At 41.2% G+C, this 15,971-nt stretch overlaps 1 protein-coding gene and 1 long non-coding RNA gene across 2 annotated transcripts in view; one reads left to right on the top strand and one right to left on the bottom strand.

Annotated features, from left to right (window-relative positions):
• Positions 1-12,596: 12,596 nt before the first annotated feature.
• PHYHIPL (phytanoyl-CoA 2-hydroxylase interacting protein like) overlaps positions 12,597-15,971 on the top strand; it is an 80,146-nt gene continuing 76,771 nt past the window's right edge. The window contains exon 1 of the mRNA XM_056352659.1: positions 12,597-13,359. The gene's annotated coding sequence lies outside the window, so the exon portion shown is untranslated. The remainder of the gene's footprint in view (positions 13,360-15,971) is intronic.
• On the bottom strand, positions 14,276-15,469 carry LOC130155424 (uncharacterized). The gene is made up of 3 exons (XR_008824071.1): positions 15,366-15,469; positions 15,107-15,217; positions 14,276-14,397 (listed from the first exon to the last, which is right to left on the bottom strand). It is a non-coding gene; the product is annotated as an uncharacterized LOC130155424 (long non-coding RNA).

The following is a 15,971-nucleotide window of genomic DNA, read 5'->3' as shown; positions in this document are numbered from 1 at the left end:
CGTTTAGGAAAATTTGAAGCTTTTTTATTATTTTGAAGAATGGTAAGTGCAGCAGTTCCTGTGGGTTTAAAAAACATTCACTGTTCATTGAAGAACCTTCTATGCTCAAGGGACCGATCTACTTAACATGAATAGGTCTGCAGCAGTACAGCCTTTAGTTGTGTCACAGTTCACTTTGAATAACAACCTTGCCACTCTTTGGAATGTGTGGGAAAACTTCCACTGGCTGTACTTACAGCCCTTTAATGTGAATTAGGCAATAGAACATCCATTCCTTTTCAACTTTGCAGCCCCGGCTGCATTTCACAGACAGCTCGAAGCAGGCAAATGTGCAAGGACTTCTGTGGCTGTGCCCACAACCTGGCAAACAACTCATAGTAAACAATCCATTAAGCTTCCCACCCACCCACACCCCCCCCCCCCCTTTTTATTGTGAATTATCTGTGAACAGATGGTTATAAAGATTTAATTCAGCCTTCAGAATTACTTCATAAATGTTTTTATACCCCCCAAAATTCCAGTCTGAAGCATTTGCTTTGACTTTGCCTTGTCTGTTCATCCCAATGGGATGAGCCCTCTCTCTGCTTCCTGGTTAGGAAGGCCAGAGGACTAGGAAGTGATGCTGCAATGTATAGCCCAAATGTAGAAAAGCCAGATGTTGAAAGTGTCATGGTCTGCATTTCCAGCTTTTTGGGAAAGAGAGCCCTACAGCAAGTTGTACTGAAGCATTGCCAAAGCCTCAGTGTAAAGCCCAGTTATGCACAGATTGAGAAGCAGTAGTAGTAAAGCTAAAATCAACGGACAACAGCAGCTACACAAGCAAGCATATGCCATGGTTGTCTTTCAATATTGTCTTTTACACTACTGTAAATTTTAACTTAATTTCATTCAATTAATATATATTACTGTTGTGTCTATCTAATATTTCAAGACAGAACTTCATTTACTTTAAATTTAAGTATGATTTTACTATGCTTACTTCAAGTTTTTTTTTTAATTGGAGTGCCTTTCCATAATAAAGGAAAGCAAATTATTTGGCTTGCTATCTTCGAGTTATTCCCTAGAAATTAAACTAGTGTATTATGAACAGATACTCTGGAAGTAAATACTCAAAGTAACCCTCTCGTGATTATTTTTAGGTTGCTAGGGACCATGCTACTAATTACTTCTTTTTGGCTATCAAGGCTGTATCTGAAAATTGAGCAGTGCATTTACAGATATTTCCCCCCACCCCACCCCCCAACTAAAGGAGAATGCACCATAATTTGTGAAAGACAATTGGCGTGCAGGGAATCACCTTTCTCTGTACAGCACAGTGCTCAGAACAATTATACACCTGAGCGGTACTATAGCAGACATGAGTAGCAATGGTGTGTTAAGTAGCCTATTTAAAAACACAGCCAATGTCATATGAATAATTTCCTTCTCATTTGTCACCAGTCACTGCAGGATTGGAGATGCAGGAACTTCTCTGTAAAGGCAGGTCCTCCAGAGAGCTTGCCTGGATGCAAGGCTCAGAGAAGGGGTTTGGGCTGCAGCGGGCACCTGGCAGTGGCTGCCCTGCAGCCTCCAGCACCCCGTGCAGGTGCAGCCAGCATGGGCCAGCCTGCTCCTGACGTGACTGTCTGTCTCGGGTATTTTGGTCATGTGGGTGACTGTACGGGAAGTACTTCTGGCTGTGATCTTGAGTCAGCCTGCTTCTGCCTTGGCTTCCAAGTTAGTGTATATATAATGAACGCCATTGTGGATGGAGGAAAATGATGTGTGATTTCACAACGAAGATTCTGGCCTTTTTACAAATCTGATTTGTGATTTGTAAAAGCAAGGAAATAGTTTTGGGTAGCTTGGTGTAAATCATGTTAAGTAAGCCTAGCTTACATCCACTATACCTAGGCAGAGACGAAGACCTTTTTCTGTGCAGCTCTGCACATCTTAACATCGCCCAGTGCTCAGCGCAGTGCCCCGCGGGCTGCCCCGTCTCATGCTGCTGTGCTGAGCTCTCAGAAATCACCAGGGTCTCACCAGCGCTGGGAGCAGCCTGGCAGCTGTGCCCACAGCACTCTGACTGGTGCAAGTGCAGCTACACCACACTAGCAGCTGCCTGTCTTGCTGTGGACGTGCTCCTAAAAGCTGGGCTGGTGGAAGCACAGCTGTAACTCTGCAGTACAGGAAGATCTACTTGTTTTGCTGTGCGAGTTGGGTATCGTGCCTCTTACCACCACAGTTAGGCTGGCAGGGGTAGGGATGGGAGAGGGAACTGTCCAGGTGGTGGGATTAAGAGACAGCCCCCCTGTCTGTGCTCGGTCCTGGTGCAGTCTCAGCACAGCATTTTACTTACAACTTCTAATACCGAGTGCAGCATTTAGAGACACCTGGGGGCAGGGGGGGAGGGAACGTTTTATGCATTGTTGAATTCCTGATTTGTATAAATACTACTGGGAGATAACAGCCAAGCTTTAAAGAGAGCCTGACTCTCCCCAGTGGTTAGGCTAGTCTCAGAAGAAGTGGGAGACCTTGGTCCAGCTGCTGCTTGACATCTTAGCTTAGCAGGACATCTTGATACCCAGGGCTTAGCAGGACCCTGGCTTCAGCTGCTCAGCCCCGTGCACTCTCTCTGCTAAATAACTGCCCACTGCAACGGGTCATCCCCTGCCCTCACCCCAAAATACCAGATAATCTCATGATCCTCAGAGCTTGTACAGCAGATGCAAGAAACCGAGGCCATGCAGCCTGGGAAGCCTCTGGATTGCAGTTTATCTGAAACAGATATGTTTTAGTTCAGAGAACTGGTGTTTTTCTATTGATTACAGCTCGCATGTCCTTTCTTGGCCATAATGAAGCTAAGGATGAATGCTTTTGAGTTAAAGTTTGAAGAATGCAATTGGCTCTGAAGCCTAAACCCATATTTCCACAGAAATGAAGCACCTTTCCCGTTGGAGTTCTTCAAAAGGGTCTAATGGCATCATTTTCCCAAAGTTACACAACATTAACTGTGTATGTTTTTTCCAGAAATGAAGGGAAATTGTATGAACATCTAATGCAATTAATTGATATAAATATGCCTTGTGGCAATAAAAAAAAGCAAATAATGTTCTTCCTTAATGTAATGAATCAGTTAAGAAATTGTAAAGCGCAAATGTATCAGACTTTGAATTTAACAGCATGCACAGGGAAAAATGATGCTGTTAAGAGCCACAGTTGTAGAAATATTTATCTGAGATGGCAACAGAAAAAGAGAAAATAAAACTATAAATAGAATATACTGAACATCAATGTGTTTCATGCCTGAAAATTAAGAAATCAATAACAATACTATGTGATGTGCCAGGCTTAGCTGCTTTTGACATTTCTAGGACCTGAACCTCCAGACTTTCATGTAAACACAGGATTTTATTCATATGAGCATTATCATTGTTGTCAGGGAGACAGTTGCTTGTCTACTGTTGCCACACAGAGTATTTTAATCATCCCTTCTTCAGTCAGAATTTCTACTTTCAAAATAGCAGACAAAGGTTCCTTTTCTCACTTGCTTTGCATCTAGATAGCGCAGTTAGACAAGTCCTGCATGAGGTCATGTGCGATGAAGGGGAAAAGTCGTCCTCAGAGAGAAGAGAGGCACCTATTATTAGTGTTCCCAAGACACACTGATGTAAGACAAAAATATTGATTTTTCTTTTTTCATTCTTAATGTGTTCTGTGCCAATGCCTGCTATTTTTGCTGTTAGCTTTTCACATTTGCTTGACTGTTTTATTTGTTACATTTTTTATTAAGGCAACAGCCATCTCACACCAAAAAAGAAAAGAGGAAAAAAAAAACCAAAAAACCAAAAAGCAGCAGACTGGTAGGAAGACTTTCTAGTCTGTTGTAGCTGAATTCAACAGAAACTGCTAAAGACCAGAATGCCACAGAACTGTGGGAGCCCTGACTGCTGCTTATGTGTTTTTATTATTACTGAATAATTTATATTTTGAGGGAAATTGTACAGTCTTTGTCACCTTTTATTTCTTTCTTCTCTATAAATTTAAATTTCTCAATGAGTCAGAATGGAACTGCCATAAACACAAGAGGGATTGTACAATAATTTCAACCCCCGTAATTTAAAATTTGTGTCTATCAATGCAGAATAATTGCTTCTTAAAAGACTGGCATGATTTGCCTGCAAGTTCAGCCTCTTAACCTGACTACTGACTCCCAAAGGCATCTGGGCTGTGATGCAGGCTTTGTATAATTCAGGCCTAAATCAAACACACAAAAAAATACTCTGAAGTGGTTAGATTTGCTTGTCCCTCTGCACTGTGTTAATGTTAGAACCACAGTACATCATAAAACTGTGCTGAGCCATCAGGTGCCACCTCCCCCAGGTTTGCGTGCGTGTGCCTGGGCCAGGCTGGCTGGTTTCGGCAGGCTGAGCAGGGATGCAACCACCCTGCATGGGCCAGGGCAAGGATGTCCTAGTGCGAACTGAGTTACCAAAAGGCAAGTGAGAGATGGCCTCTGTTTTGATCGTCATACTTCAACTGCTGCTAACCCATGAGGGAGACATGAATCTTTTTTGTAAGTCAAAATAAATAATGAATGGGCTCCTGGTGAATGGAAATGGGAAATTCGGAGTTTATGTTGGCTTTTGCAACTTGTCGTCCTACTGGCCTCTGGCAAGTCAGATAGATCCTGTCTCCTACCTCTGTTTCTAAAGACCAGTTATTACTTGTCGTGTGGGCATGTTACAAGGGTTGTTCAGCTAATACTTGTGAAATGCTTTGAATGGGAAGTGTTGGACCAAGAGCTTGTTTCTATCTAAATTCTGCTTTCTGCAGTAATTATAAGCAGGTATTGGAGCATTTTTTCAGAGCTATGCAGTAACAACCAACAGCTAGTTTGTGAAGCAGCGTTTTACAGTTTGTTGGATGGGGTTTTTTTTTCCTTTTCTAATTTATTTGAAAGATTTCTCCAGGAAGAGGGCAAATCAGGGAGAATTGAGGAGTCTCACAGGAAAAGCTTACCAAAACTTTAAGGAAATTGTACTAAACCTTGGTATAGATGTCAACATTTCTTTTTAACATTGTATTGGAAAGGAGGAGTTCTAAGGATAAATTATTTAGTTTTTCTTTCAGAGATGAATCTATGAGAAAATGGTTTACTGCCAGCAAAAATCTATAAATTGTGTTATCTGAAGTCATACACAAAGTTGTTCTGTAGGTTATACCAAAGAGACAGACTTGGCTGAAACACCAAGCTGGATCTTGGGGGGTTTCTGGCTGCACTGTGGATATTGCTCTCCGCAATGTGCAAGTTCACTGAGATCGGTTCCCTGTAAAAAGTAATCCTTTTTCTTTGTGTCTGTTGTGTTTATCAAACTGTAAGATTTCTGTGACACAGACTCCCTCCCTTTTTCCCTGTTTGGGTTTTAACAAAATAATCCTACTGCCCAGTATGAAGTGCTCATCTCTGCTCACCTAGCTACAACGTGGCAAACTGGTGCCACAACTAATACCTAGTCGTCATTATAATCTGCACAAGTGTATTACAGGATTCATAGCAGATGAAATTTTTTTCCCTAGACAGTAGACTTCCTTTAAAATTAGGGTAAAAAAACCACATTTGTGCATAATTGAAGCTGCCTCCATGTTTAGTTTGGATTTGATGAGCAGATTCTTTGGGAAAACATATGTAAATTGGGGTAGGGACTAAGACTACACAAAATTAATCTTTCATCATTCTGTTAGGGAAACATTTAAATGAAAGGCAAGGAAAGATCTGATAAGGAATGAAATCTTAATGTTCCATTTCAGGTGGAACAAAACATTTCAGATTAAATGACCAGGCAAATATCAAAACTGAAAAAAAAAAAAAAAAAAAAATCACTCTGCTCTACTTCCTATTTTTATATGTCAGCTTTTTCTAGAAGTACAATTTCCTTCCTGTGGCACCCTGGCATAACTTCTGCGTGGTATTCATTTTGATTAGCACCTCTGGGCAAACTTGTGCCCAGGTTCCAGGTGTAATTTATTGCTCAAGCAACAAGAGAAACCAATGCTCTTTGCAAACTACACAGCTTTAGTTATCCTAAGTGTAATCCATCTCATTGTTCGGCAAAATTTTCATTATATGGTTCTGAAACTAATAATATATTCAACAGAATGTCTTCCCAAGTGCATGCAGTGGTATATGCTTTTGTAGATTTAATATAAACTAAGCCTACTTTCAATAAAAAGCCAGCACAATTTTCCAAGCCAGTGGGGACCCACATATTGTGTAAAAGTGTAGAATGTCAATAAGATAAACTTGGCAGGACCATTAATTTCCATCCCAGTATAAAATCCAGTTTTGCTGATTATGAGGGTCAATAAGGAATTCTGAAGTCTCCAAACAACTGTATTTTTTTCTGTTCAGAGTCTGTAAGACTGGCAGACCAGGAAAGTAATGGTATCTGTACCTCATGATGTAACCATATTTTACAGTGCAGCCTAAGCACTACATCTTAAAGTCATTGTTGTCTCTTACTAGGCTAGATTCTTCTCCTAATTACACTGGCATAAACAGGTGTAGCTTAATTGAATTCAGTTGAATTGAATAATTGCTGTGAGAAGAAAGTAGATCTCACTGAATTCACAGTCCAAGCCAGTGCAGTCCGAAGCTGTGCAAAGTGCTGAATGTTGTCAGTTCCTGTAGAAGTTCGGCAGAGTTGTGTTCCACTGGTGTCAAATGCCTGTTTGGTGCACATTCATAACCTGCTAACTCAAGTGTGCATTTTTGTGTGATGTTCTGTAAGCAATAGAAATGTATAAAGTTTAGAAATTAGATGAATTTGCTCAGCTACCAACAGAATCTAGTCCCCTTAATTCTTTTGAGAAGCACACTAGCTTAGGCACTGCTGCAAGGGCTTCTTTCAGGAGTGCTTACGGCATACAGCTTGCATTTGGGACCCGATCCTTTGGGTTAGCCAGCTTCAGGTATGGACCAGTCCATTGCTTCCAGGGAGACTTCTTGGAGTAAAAAACTCCTCGGTGAAAGCCAAAGTGGCATGGGGAGAGACACACAGCAAAAATGATGCACAAAAATGTATTGTTGTCAAATGGAAAAGGAGTATCAGGTAAATCTGCAAGCTGCAGCTATAATTTTTCTTTTAAAATGCTTTAAAAATAGTAGTTCAGACTCACAGCCTCCTTGAGGAGTAGGGAAATATGATCATGTCAGAGACAGTTGCTGCTTGTTTGGGGTCATACCCCTAGTAGCAAAGTGGGGACTGGGAGCTGAAAATCCCAAGAACAGGAAAGGCTTAGGATATTTCTGGTAAAATAGGAGTGAGTCCTCACAAGTCTTTGATTCTTGGTGATTATGAGAAATTTTGCCTTGCAGTTCAGTTTCCTAACTCCAAGGAGTCTTGTTAAGGTAGAAATACACAAATAATTATTATTCATTAAAATTATTGAGGGGAAAAGGTTTACTTAACTGATATTTTACTAACCTAAAAAAAAATGTTAAATTTCTAATGCCATAGAAATATCTGAATGAATTTTTTTATTGTTACTTTGAGTAGTCTTAAGGCAGTGACTTTGAAAAATGAGTATGGCATGACCAAACTTTACCCTTAGTGCTGACCCGTTAGTCCCTCCCTAACAGGCTTGCCTGAAACACTGCAAAGAGCCAGTTAGCTGGTACACTGCTGAATCTAGCTGCTGTGCCATCACAGCACACATCTATTTATGGATGCTCCCCTAAAGAAAGCTTATCAATATACAGTGTGTTCGCTTCTCAGCTGTTCTGCAGCAGCAGCGGTAACCAGGGCTCCTATCACATGGCTGTTGCAAATCCTTTCTTGGGCTATACATATTATGCATGTAATCAACTGCCATTCAGGTTTGCTCATATGACATCCCCTGAGGAAATAAACAGATAAATTATTTACTGTGCAGGCAAGATGATACTGAATACTATGGCAGCTAAATATTGTAGTTACGCTAAGTTCCTGTGAACAGGACATAACTTATTCATAGTCAAAGAAGTGCAAGAACTCTTTCACAAATTTTTGTCAGTCATGATGATTTTCCATGTGTTCTGTACTATAGGAAGCCCTCTTTGAAAGAAGGCAGTAAATTATTTACTGTGCAGGGAGGGTGATACTAAATGGTACAGCAGATAAACCATGTAGCTACAATGAATTTGCATGAGTATGATGTGATGTTCATGAACCATTTATCTATCCTGGCTTCCATGCTAAGCTGGTGATCACTGACCGCCCACATAGGCTTTTCAGCTGTGAAACAGAACTGTCTTCTTGAGAGCAGACACAGGTTAGCCCTTTGAAATCTGCAGCACCTTCACATCTGTCCAATAAATAAGATATTCTTGCCCTGTAAATCTACAGGAGGTTTCTAAGTCATTATGATGTCTCCAGATAATGCTGTGACTTTTTAATGTGTTGTCATCTGGGGCAGGCCCTGCCTCTGGTGGGCAGAGACTTAATCATCTCTCTGCAAGGTGATATATGTGCTGCTGAGTGATGGCTGCAGGACACGGTGCTTTCAGGGGTTGTTTTGAGGTGGAATTGCACCCTGCAGCTTATGTACAGAACACTGTGTACACGGTATAGTCTGCCATAGACACTGATATAATGTGACATATTGTTAACCAGAATTCCTCTTTAAAAAGGGAGAGAGAAGAGAAAAATACTGGCAATGACAGCAGATGGCATCTTGAATACTGTAGTAAGTGGACTCAAGTACTCACCAACTACAATGACAGAATATTCTTTTTGAACACCAGACTCTTTGGAGAGCTGGAAAGGCTTGTCATAAAAAAAAAAACAATAATAAATAAATCTCCTTTATTTTATACAGCAGTGTTTTGAAGTGTCTGTGATGATTACTGTGGTTCCTGTGCCGTGTTCTAGGGCACCTGGAGCCTGGTTCAAGGAGGCAACCCTTGTTGCTGCAGCTCCCAAGCCTATGCTTTTGGCCCTTAGTAGGGGAAGGGTGTGAAATATCATGGTCATAACATTTTTAAGGAATGAAACAAGGATGAAAATTCACTTTCTGCTTCTTCATCCTTAGATTTCTTCAGCTGCTTGTCTCTGTCTTAAGAACTTTTGCATCTCTTGCCTCCATTCTGTAATGCAGTGGTACTCGTTTGCTCTGGGGGCTAAGAGTACCTGTCTCATGCACAGATGCAAGCAGTGGCACAGCGAAGCTGGGCGACTTGCCCTGAGCAACATAGCTTGTGACTATCTCTAGTAACTGGACAAACCTCCTTGCCTTCTGCAGTGCTGCTGAGGGAAAGAACTTGTCATCCTCTTTATAATTTAACATGGATATAGCAGCACAAGAACAAGTGCAACTGTAAATCGGAGTATGTTTACCTGCAGAGAGTTAAAATCTACTTGTCCCCTTCATTCATGTAAGCCTATATATAAATGCGTTTCTTGAAGGCAAATTAGATATCATAGCTAATTTATTCTACATACTACTTATTAGCTGTGCTAATTCCCTTAACTCACCCCACCACATTTCTCCTCTTTGCCTCAATCTGTTTTGATCCTCTCAGCTCTGGTTAGAATGAGTTTTACATCATGACTGCTGTGTTAAAATACTTTCCAGAAACAGTCCTGTACTTACTCTTGCTTGTGTAGCATTTCTCTCTTACAGCACGTAGGTTTCGTGGTTTGATTTTACATGACAGACCCTCTTGCAAGTACAGTGGGTTTTGATTTTGCATTACTGTGCCTTATAATTTCTGGAAGCAGATGTATTTGCTTGCTTGTCTCCTACTTTTATTCAATAAAACTGCCCCTTGATTAAAGCTTACTCTGAAGCCCTGAGCCAGCCCTGTGTCTGGAGGGACTCTGCAGTCCTTTCCAGGAGGCAGAAGGAAAACCTGTCTTGCTGATTATTTATAAGGGATGATGCCATTTGAAGTAGAATAGCAGACTATGTAAAACGATGCTGAAGTCATTTAGCAAGAAGTGCTATGACAACACCTCATACCACGCGGTACACTGAGGAAAATAGTGTTCCCTTTTCCTGCTTTGGAAGTTGTATACTGATTTTGCAAATGCATTTGTTGTTCAGTTTTGACATTTGGCATTCAGTATGAATGTCTTGTGCAAGCAGATTTTTCCCAGCAGATTTCTGAGGAGCTATATGCTGCTCATTCACCTTTAGGTGCTCCTGCATCTCAGCTGTGGGATGCCACTCCAGGTTGTGTCCATACATGGTTTACAGTGGGACTCTGCACCTGGGAGCTTTGTCCACCTTCCCACAGGACTGAAAACTCCATTTTGATTGTAAGGCTGCTCCTTGCTTCCTATTTCTAAGGGAGCTTGCTAAACTTGCAGTATGGAGTTGTTGGCGAAGTGCTATACTGTCAAAATTTAATTGCTGTAACCAGTGAGAGCTAACCTGTGGCTCTCCTGGCAGATGACAGGCTGCTGGGGAAGAGGTCACCCTGGCAACGCCGTTTGCAGGTACCTGCTGAGGGTGGCTGATGAGAGCTCATCAGGGAGCTCTTGCAGTGCAGGAACGGGTTCTTGTAAAAGCAACTGTGGCTTTTGCTCTCTTGAGCTATTTCCAGCAGTTCAGTAAGAAACCCAGAGAGGCCAAGGAAATCCTCCTTTCCCTAAGACTGTCAGAACCTCAGGGACTAGGAAAGGAAAGGAGAGTTGGTGATAACCATAGCTTTTCCAAAGAGTGTTGTTTCTGTGATGACCTGTCACTTTACCTCTTTGGTAAAAGCCATGGAACGAATACAAAATACCATGAAAAGTGTTTTGGTTTGCAGCTATTAAAATTTTTCTGCAGATTTAGCTGGAAACCAAAATCACCCTCCAGTGGGAAGATGGTGTTAAAGCACAGTGGGAGTCTCGGTCTCTGCTGGGACACAGCTGCCTGGGGATGCAGCAACCCAGCATCTCACAGTATTGGGGAGAAGCCAAAGTGAAATACTCAGCCAGTGTCACCATAGCAGCATGGGCAGGTCTTGTGGGCTTTATGTTCAATACCTGGGGACAATCTGATCTTTATAAACTGTAGTTTAGAATTTTCTAATTGTGTGTCAATTTTTGTTTTGCTTTTCTGCTTTTTTGGTTTTGGTTGTTTTTTTTTTATAGCTACATAGGTGTTTGTCTCACATTTTTGCAAGTAGGGCATCAGAAACCTGATGGGAAACCTGAGGACTCTTTCACAGCCATGAACCATACAACACACTGTTTTCTAATCGGGTAAATTTTATCCTTTTGGACAAAGTTTGACCCTTCTGTAGTGCAAAGCTGTTAACCATGATCACTCCCTCAAGGATATTAGTCTTTCAGCCAAGACTAGCTTTGAGCTATTTCTCTAGAAACGGGGTTAAACCAACACAGAATCTCAGCATCAGGGCCGGGCACCTGTGTAGCTGCTATTTCAAAAGCACCTTCAGCTTCAGAGCAGAGACCACAGTGGCCCAGTGGGACACTTCAAGGAAAATCCACACTCTGGAGCAGAGCCTTTCTCATCCTTCAGATCTTGTTTGTCAGGAATCTGCCACTCCTTCACGTCTGCTCTTACAATAAAACTGCAATTAGAAAAGCTGGTTGGGGTGTGAATTCATATTGGCAAAATATTCCTGTGGAAAAAAAGCACAACCCAAGAAAACAAGTAAAATCAATCATTCCTATGCCTGTTGGGTGCACGTCCCATCTGCTGCCTGACTGAGCAGGTCAGGTGAGGAGAAGACAGGGCTGGAGGTAAATTTTCATAGGTACAAGTGTCACCTGTGCTTAGCTGGCAGATGCAGCTGGGCATCTCTTGCTGTTTGCCTAATCTGAAAATGTCCCTCTTAGATCTAAAATCTCTTGCTGTGTTTAATTTACAAAACACTCTATTAATATTACCCCCAAATTCTTCTAATGGAATTACTTAAGCTTCAGTTTTGATTCTTACCTGTCTGTAGAAATGCAACTGGAGAGATAATTTTCCAGCACTTGAGACAAAAACTACTGGCTTGATTCTAACATGTAATTTCTAAGCAAAATGAGTGGTACTAACAGCTCTGATCTATCTAGTCCTTCGTTTAAACACCTTAAAACGTGAACTTCGATACATAGACAATGAATGACAAGTGCCATATTTTAATGAGTTTGCAAGGTAGAACTAAGGAACCATTTGGTCAAATTGGAAGTTATTGCACACATAAAAAGCATGAGCAAGTGAATCAAAAAGGTTTTGTTTTTTAATAAGATCAAAACGAATATATGCCAGAGGCTTTCTGACTTCACTGAGGAAATGTATTTTCATCAAGCAGTAATTTACCACATCTCTTCTTAAAAGGCTAGGCTTTACTCTAATTTTAATCAGGCCTGCAGCAGCAAAATATTTGGTGTGTTAACGTTTAGAAAGGGTGTAGTCCAGTAGTTAAACACTAACACAGGAACATACTATTGATGCTACCTTTATAATTATTCCTCGTAAAGTTTACAATAGCCTAGCTTTCAGTAGTTGAATATTTATTTAGGCAAGGGTATACACAGACTCCAGCAGAAAATGTCTCTTCCATCATGATAAAAAAGAAAATAAATCCGTTATGTGCTTTGATTCATGGGCAGAGTGGGAAAGTTCCAAAGCAGACACAAAGCACTGCAACAATTTAAATTGAGAGCATTTCTTGGCAGGCTCCAGTTTTCACAAAAAACATGAGCTAGTGAGTTAGAGCAATTAGTAGCTATGCAAGGATGTCCTCATCTTCAATGAATCCCTTATAACTGCTGCTTCTCCACAAGACCTCATTAAAGCCTCACAGATCTGGAGCTAGGAGGAGATTAGGTTTTTGGACTGGAGTCTTTGCAAGTGCTTGCCAGATGACCGGCTGGTCACACCTCACTAAGACAAGTTGTCATTTACAGGCGGAGTTAACAAAACAGAGCATAGGGGTACCACCAACGCGCTGCAGAGAACTGCTAAAAGGGAGCATAAGAGGACAGAAGAGCCGTGATGTTTGGCGGCAAAGCATTTACCAAAACTTTGTCAAGAGATGTGCAAAAAATAGTCTTTCCTTTGTGGGTACAGTACAGATTTATTTGTGTTATTAGCACAGTGGTTTTTTGCTCTGGTGTAATAGGAGGCTTTTGCAGAAAGTCCTTTCCTGCTGTCCGTCAGGAACTAGCCTGCAAACAGGAATATGTTGCTGTTCTTTGCAGCCGGTGCTGGCTTGTCATGCCTGGAGCTTGTGAAAGGAGATCAGCCTTTTCTGGTCATTGCAGCTCTTCAGACAGCATGAGGGTTGGAGGAGGTGGGCATTCAAGACACCCTGCCTAAAGTTTGTCATGTCAGTTGAAAGTGTGCAGTTGGATTTGAAAAACCACGGGTGAAAAATTTCTGCAACAGCCAAAGGTAACAACAGGCCTTGAAAATAACCTGTGTAGCTTGTTGTTTGTGTGACTGTAGGCCATGGAGAAGAGTGATACTTGAACTAGTCACAGACTTCAAAAGGGAAATATGCTTTGAGTAGTGCCAATTACAGCACAGAATTTTAATCTCAGTTTTTGATCAGAGCATATATTAAAAGAAAAAAAGGGGAAAAGGTTTAAAATTTGGATCAGATGTCTGCCTGCTCCAGCACATGTATTTTGCTGAACTGTACTTCCTAGTCCTTCTGATTTGTTCCTTTGGCAACGAGTGCTACATGCTTTTATTCTACCTCTCTGTTCTGAGTTGTGGCTTCCCAGCTAAAATGCAGACAGCACAGCAGGGTGAAAAATACATGAGAACCTCTTTGCTGCAGCTTTCTGTGACATGCACAAGTAGAAAACTTGATTTACTTGACCAGGCACGCAGTTGTCTGTTGATGTCCTTTCCTTATGATTCCTGGTGTAGGGCAAAGTGCTGATACAATGTTTTCTGATACAATGTTTTCTGACCCAATGTCTAGGATACTTCCTGTGGTATTCCCATGGCTTCTTTATTCACCAATGTACTTTGTTTACACACATTTTAAGTAATAGCATTTTAATTCTCACTTGCTTCCTTTGGCAGTGTTCGCTTCAAACCTCCTGCAGGCAGCATCATAAATCTTGCATAAGGTGCCTCTACCTTTCCTGTTATGGCTTTCAGCAAGTTCAGTGAGTCTGCAGTCACAGTCACTGGTCTTGTGGTGTTAGCTCAGTGCTTTTTCTGCTTCAGTGCAGGTGTGGGTTCTTGTTCATTGTTCGGTGCAGTAAAATTTCTTTGTTATCTGTCTGCCATAATGTTTTTATTATGGGTGTTCCTCTCTTTCTTCCATCTTTTTTTTCCCCCCATTTTACACTGTCAGTTTAACCGCTGGTGATGATCCCATGGCTTGGCTTGATGACATCCATCCTTGTCTGAAAGCCTGATGGGAGCTCTCCAATTACATCAGGTGTTTTGAAATAATTTCCCAGTTGATGCAGTCTCAGGAGAAAAAAAAGCAATGAACATCATGGTTTGCGTGTGCCCCTACTACATGTCTCACCAGAAAAGGAGGTCATTTTCAGGGTTTATTTTTTGCTTTTAGGCACAAAGCTGCTTTCAAACACAGAAGCACCCCTAATGCTTCATTATGTGCTCACCAGACAGCAGTGTATCAAAGCATACACCAATTTTTGCTAAACATCCTTCCTGTCTCCTGTTCAGTGCTTTCCTGAGCTATTGGGCTTGGGTGCATTTGCAGGAGAGCTGGACTTTTGACAATAATTAACTAGTCATTGTAGGCTAGTCAGCATAAAGAAGCTGCAAGTACAATACCTCTTCAACACAAAACGTATTTCTTCAGGCTGAGAGATGTTTCCGTTACTGTACATTACTACAAAATACTTCTCTCACTTGTTAGCAGTGAGGACCCAGAAACTTCCAGCATGGTATCAGGAAAAGTATCAGAAAGCTGTTGATTTTAGCAATTGACTGGGATTGATTGCCAAGGCTATTGTTTTTAATAGGACTATTTTGTTTGCGAGGGCCTTGGCACTTAGGTAAATCTTATGTTCCCTTCCCTTTCCAATCTCATGTTTATCGGATCTATCCATACACTTAGTATTACTTGGCATTGAGAATGAAAGAAGGCAATTATGGGCAAAAATTACATTGCTAATAGATAGCAAATCATGTTGTCTCCTCATTTTACCTTTAGGCACTACTCTGAGCCGCCTCCTTTTCATGTTAGCTCTTCTCTGCTGTCAGTGTTTTCTTTGTTGAGCCTCCAGATTAACCTTCTTGAAAACTCAGTTTTCTTGTGCTGTATGTAAAATGATAGCAACACAATTATATAATCTGTTGAAAGAGGGCATAAAAATAGAAATAGTCACACCATGTATTACTCACTCATTCATAAAACAAACTACGTAGCTTTGCACCTAAGGATGGCATAGTAAGAGAACAATTACCCTGGATGGTGGAGGGTTCTGGCTGAGCAGTTTTCTAGTTACACTTCTCTTGTGAAAGAAAGCACTGAGCAGAGGTGGCTGGGAGAGCTGCAGCAGCACAGCAGACTGCTGCACTGCCAGGGAGAGCTGGGTTGTGCTGGGGGAGGCAGCAGCTACCCTCCCAGTTTCAGCTTGTGCCCTTAATTTTGTCTTTACCCCAACTACATACATAACCAGAAGACCCAATTCTAGCTGCTACAACTGACACACACGTGGATGTCCTCCAGAAAAAGTTAAATTCTACTGTAATCTAATATGACTTTCAAACTATCATAAGCAGCTTATTCTTTTTCTTCTATGACAGTGCTTCTAAGTCATACGAATTTGACAGATAGGATTTTAAGCTGTAAATAATGGAGCAATCTGTACTAAGGTAACTGGAACCATTTAATTTGCCAAGTTTATCAAAAGCCTTTGATCTGCACAGAATTCAGATAATATTTAGGGAAAATAAGGAATCTGGAAGGGGATGGATCTGAATTCGTTTTCTGATGATGTATGTGTCTTTTAACTGGAATATTAAAGAGACCTTTGCTTGTATTAATGAAGCTGGCAAATGAGAACATA

The sequence above is a fragment of the Falco biarmicus genome, chromosome 9 (assembly GCF_023638135.1).
Source record: "Falco biarmicus isolate bFalBia1 chromosome 9, bFalBia1.pri, whole genome shotgun sequence".
Classification (NCBI taxonomy): Eukaryota; Metazoa; Chordata; class Aves; order Falconiformes; family Falconidae; genus Falco; species Falco biarmicus.
The sequence above is the reverse complement of the archived record's forward strand: the minus strand, read 5'-3'. Positions and strand labels throughout refer to the sequence as shown.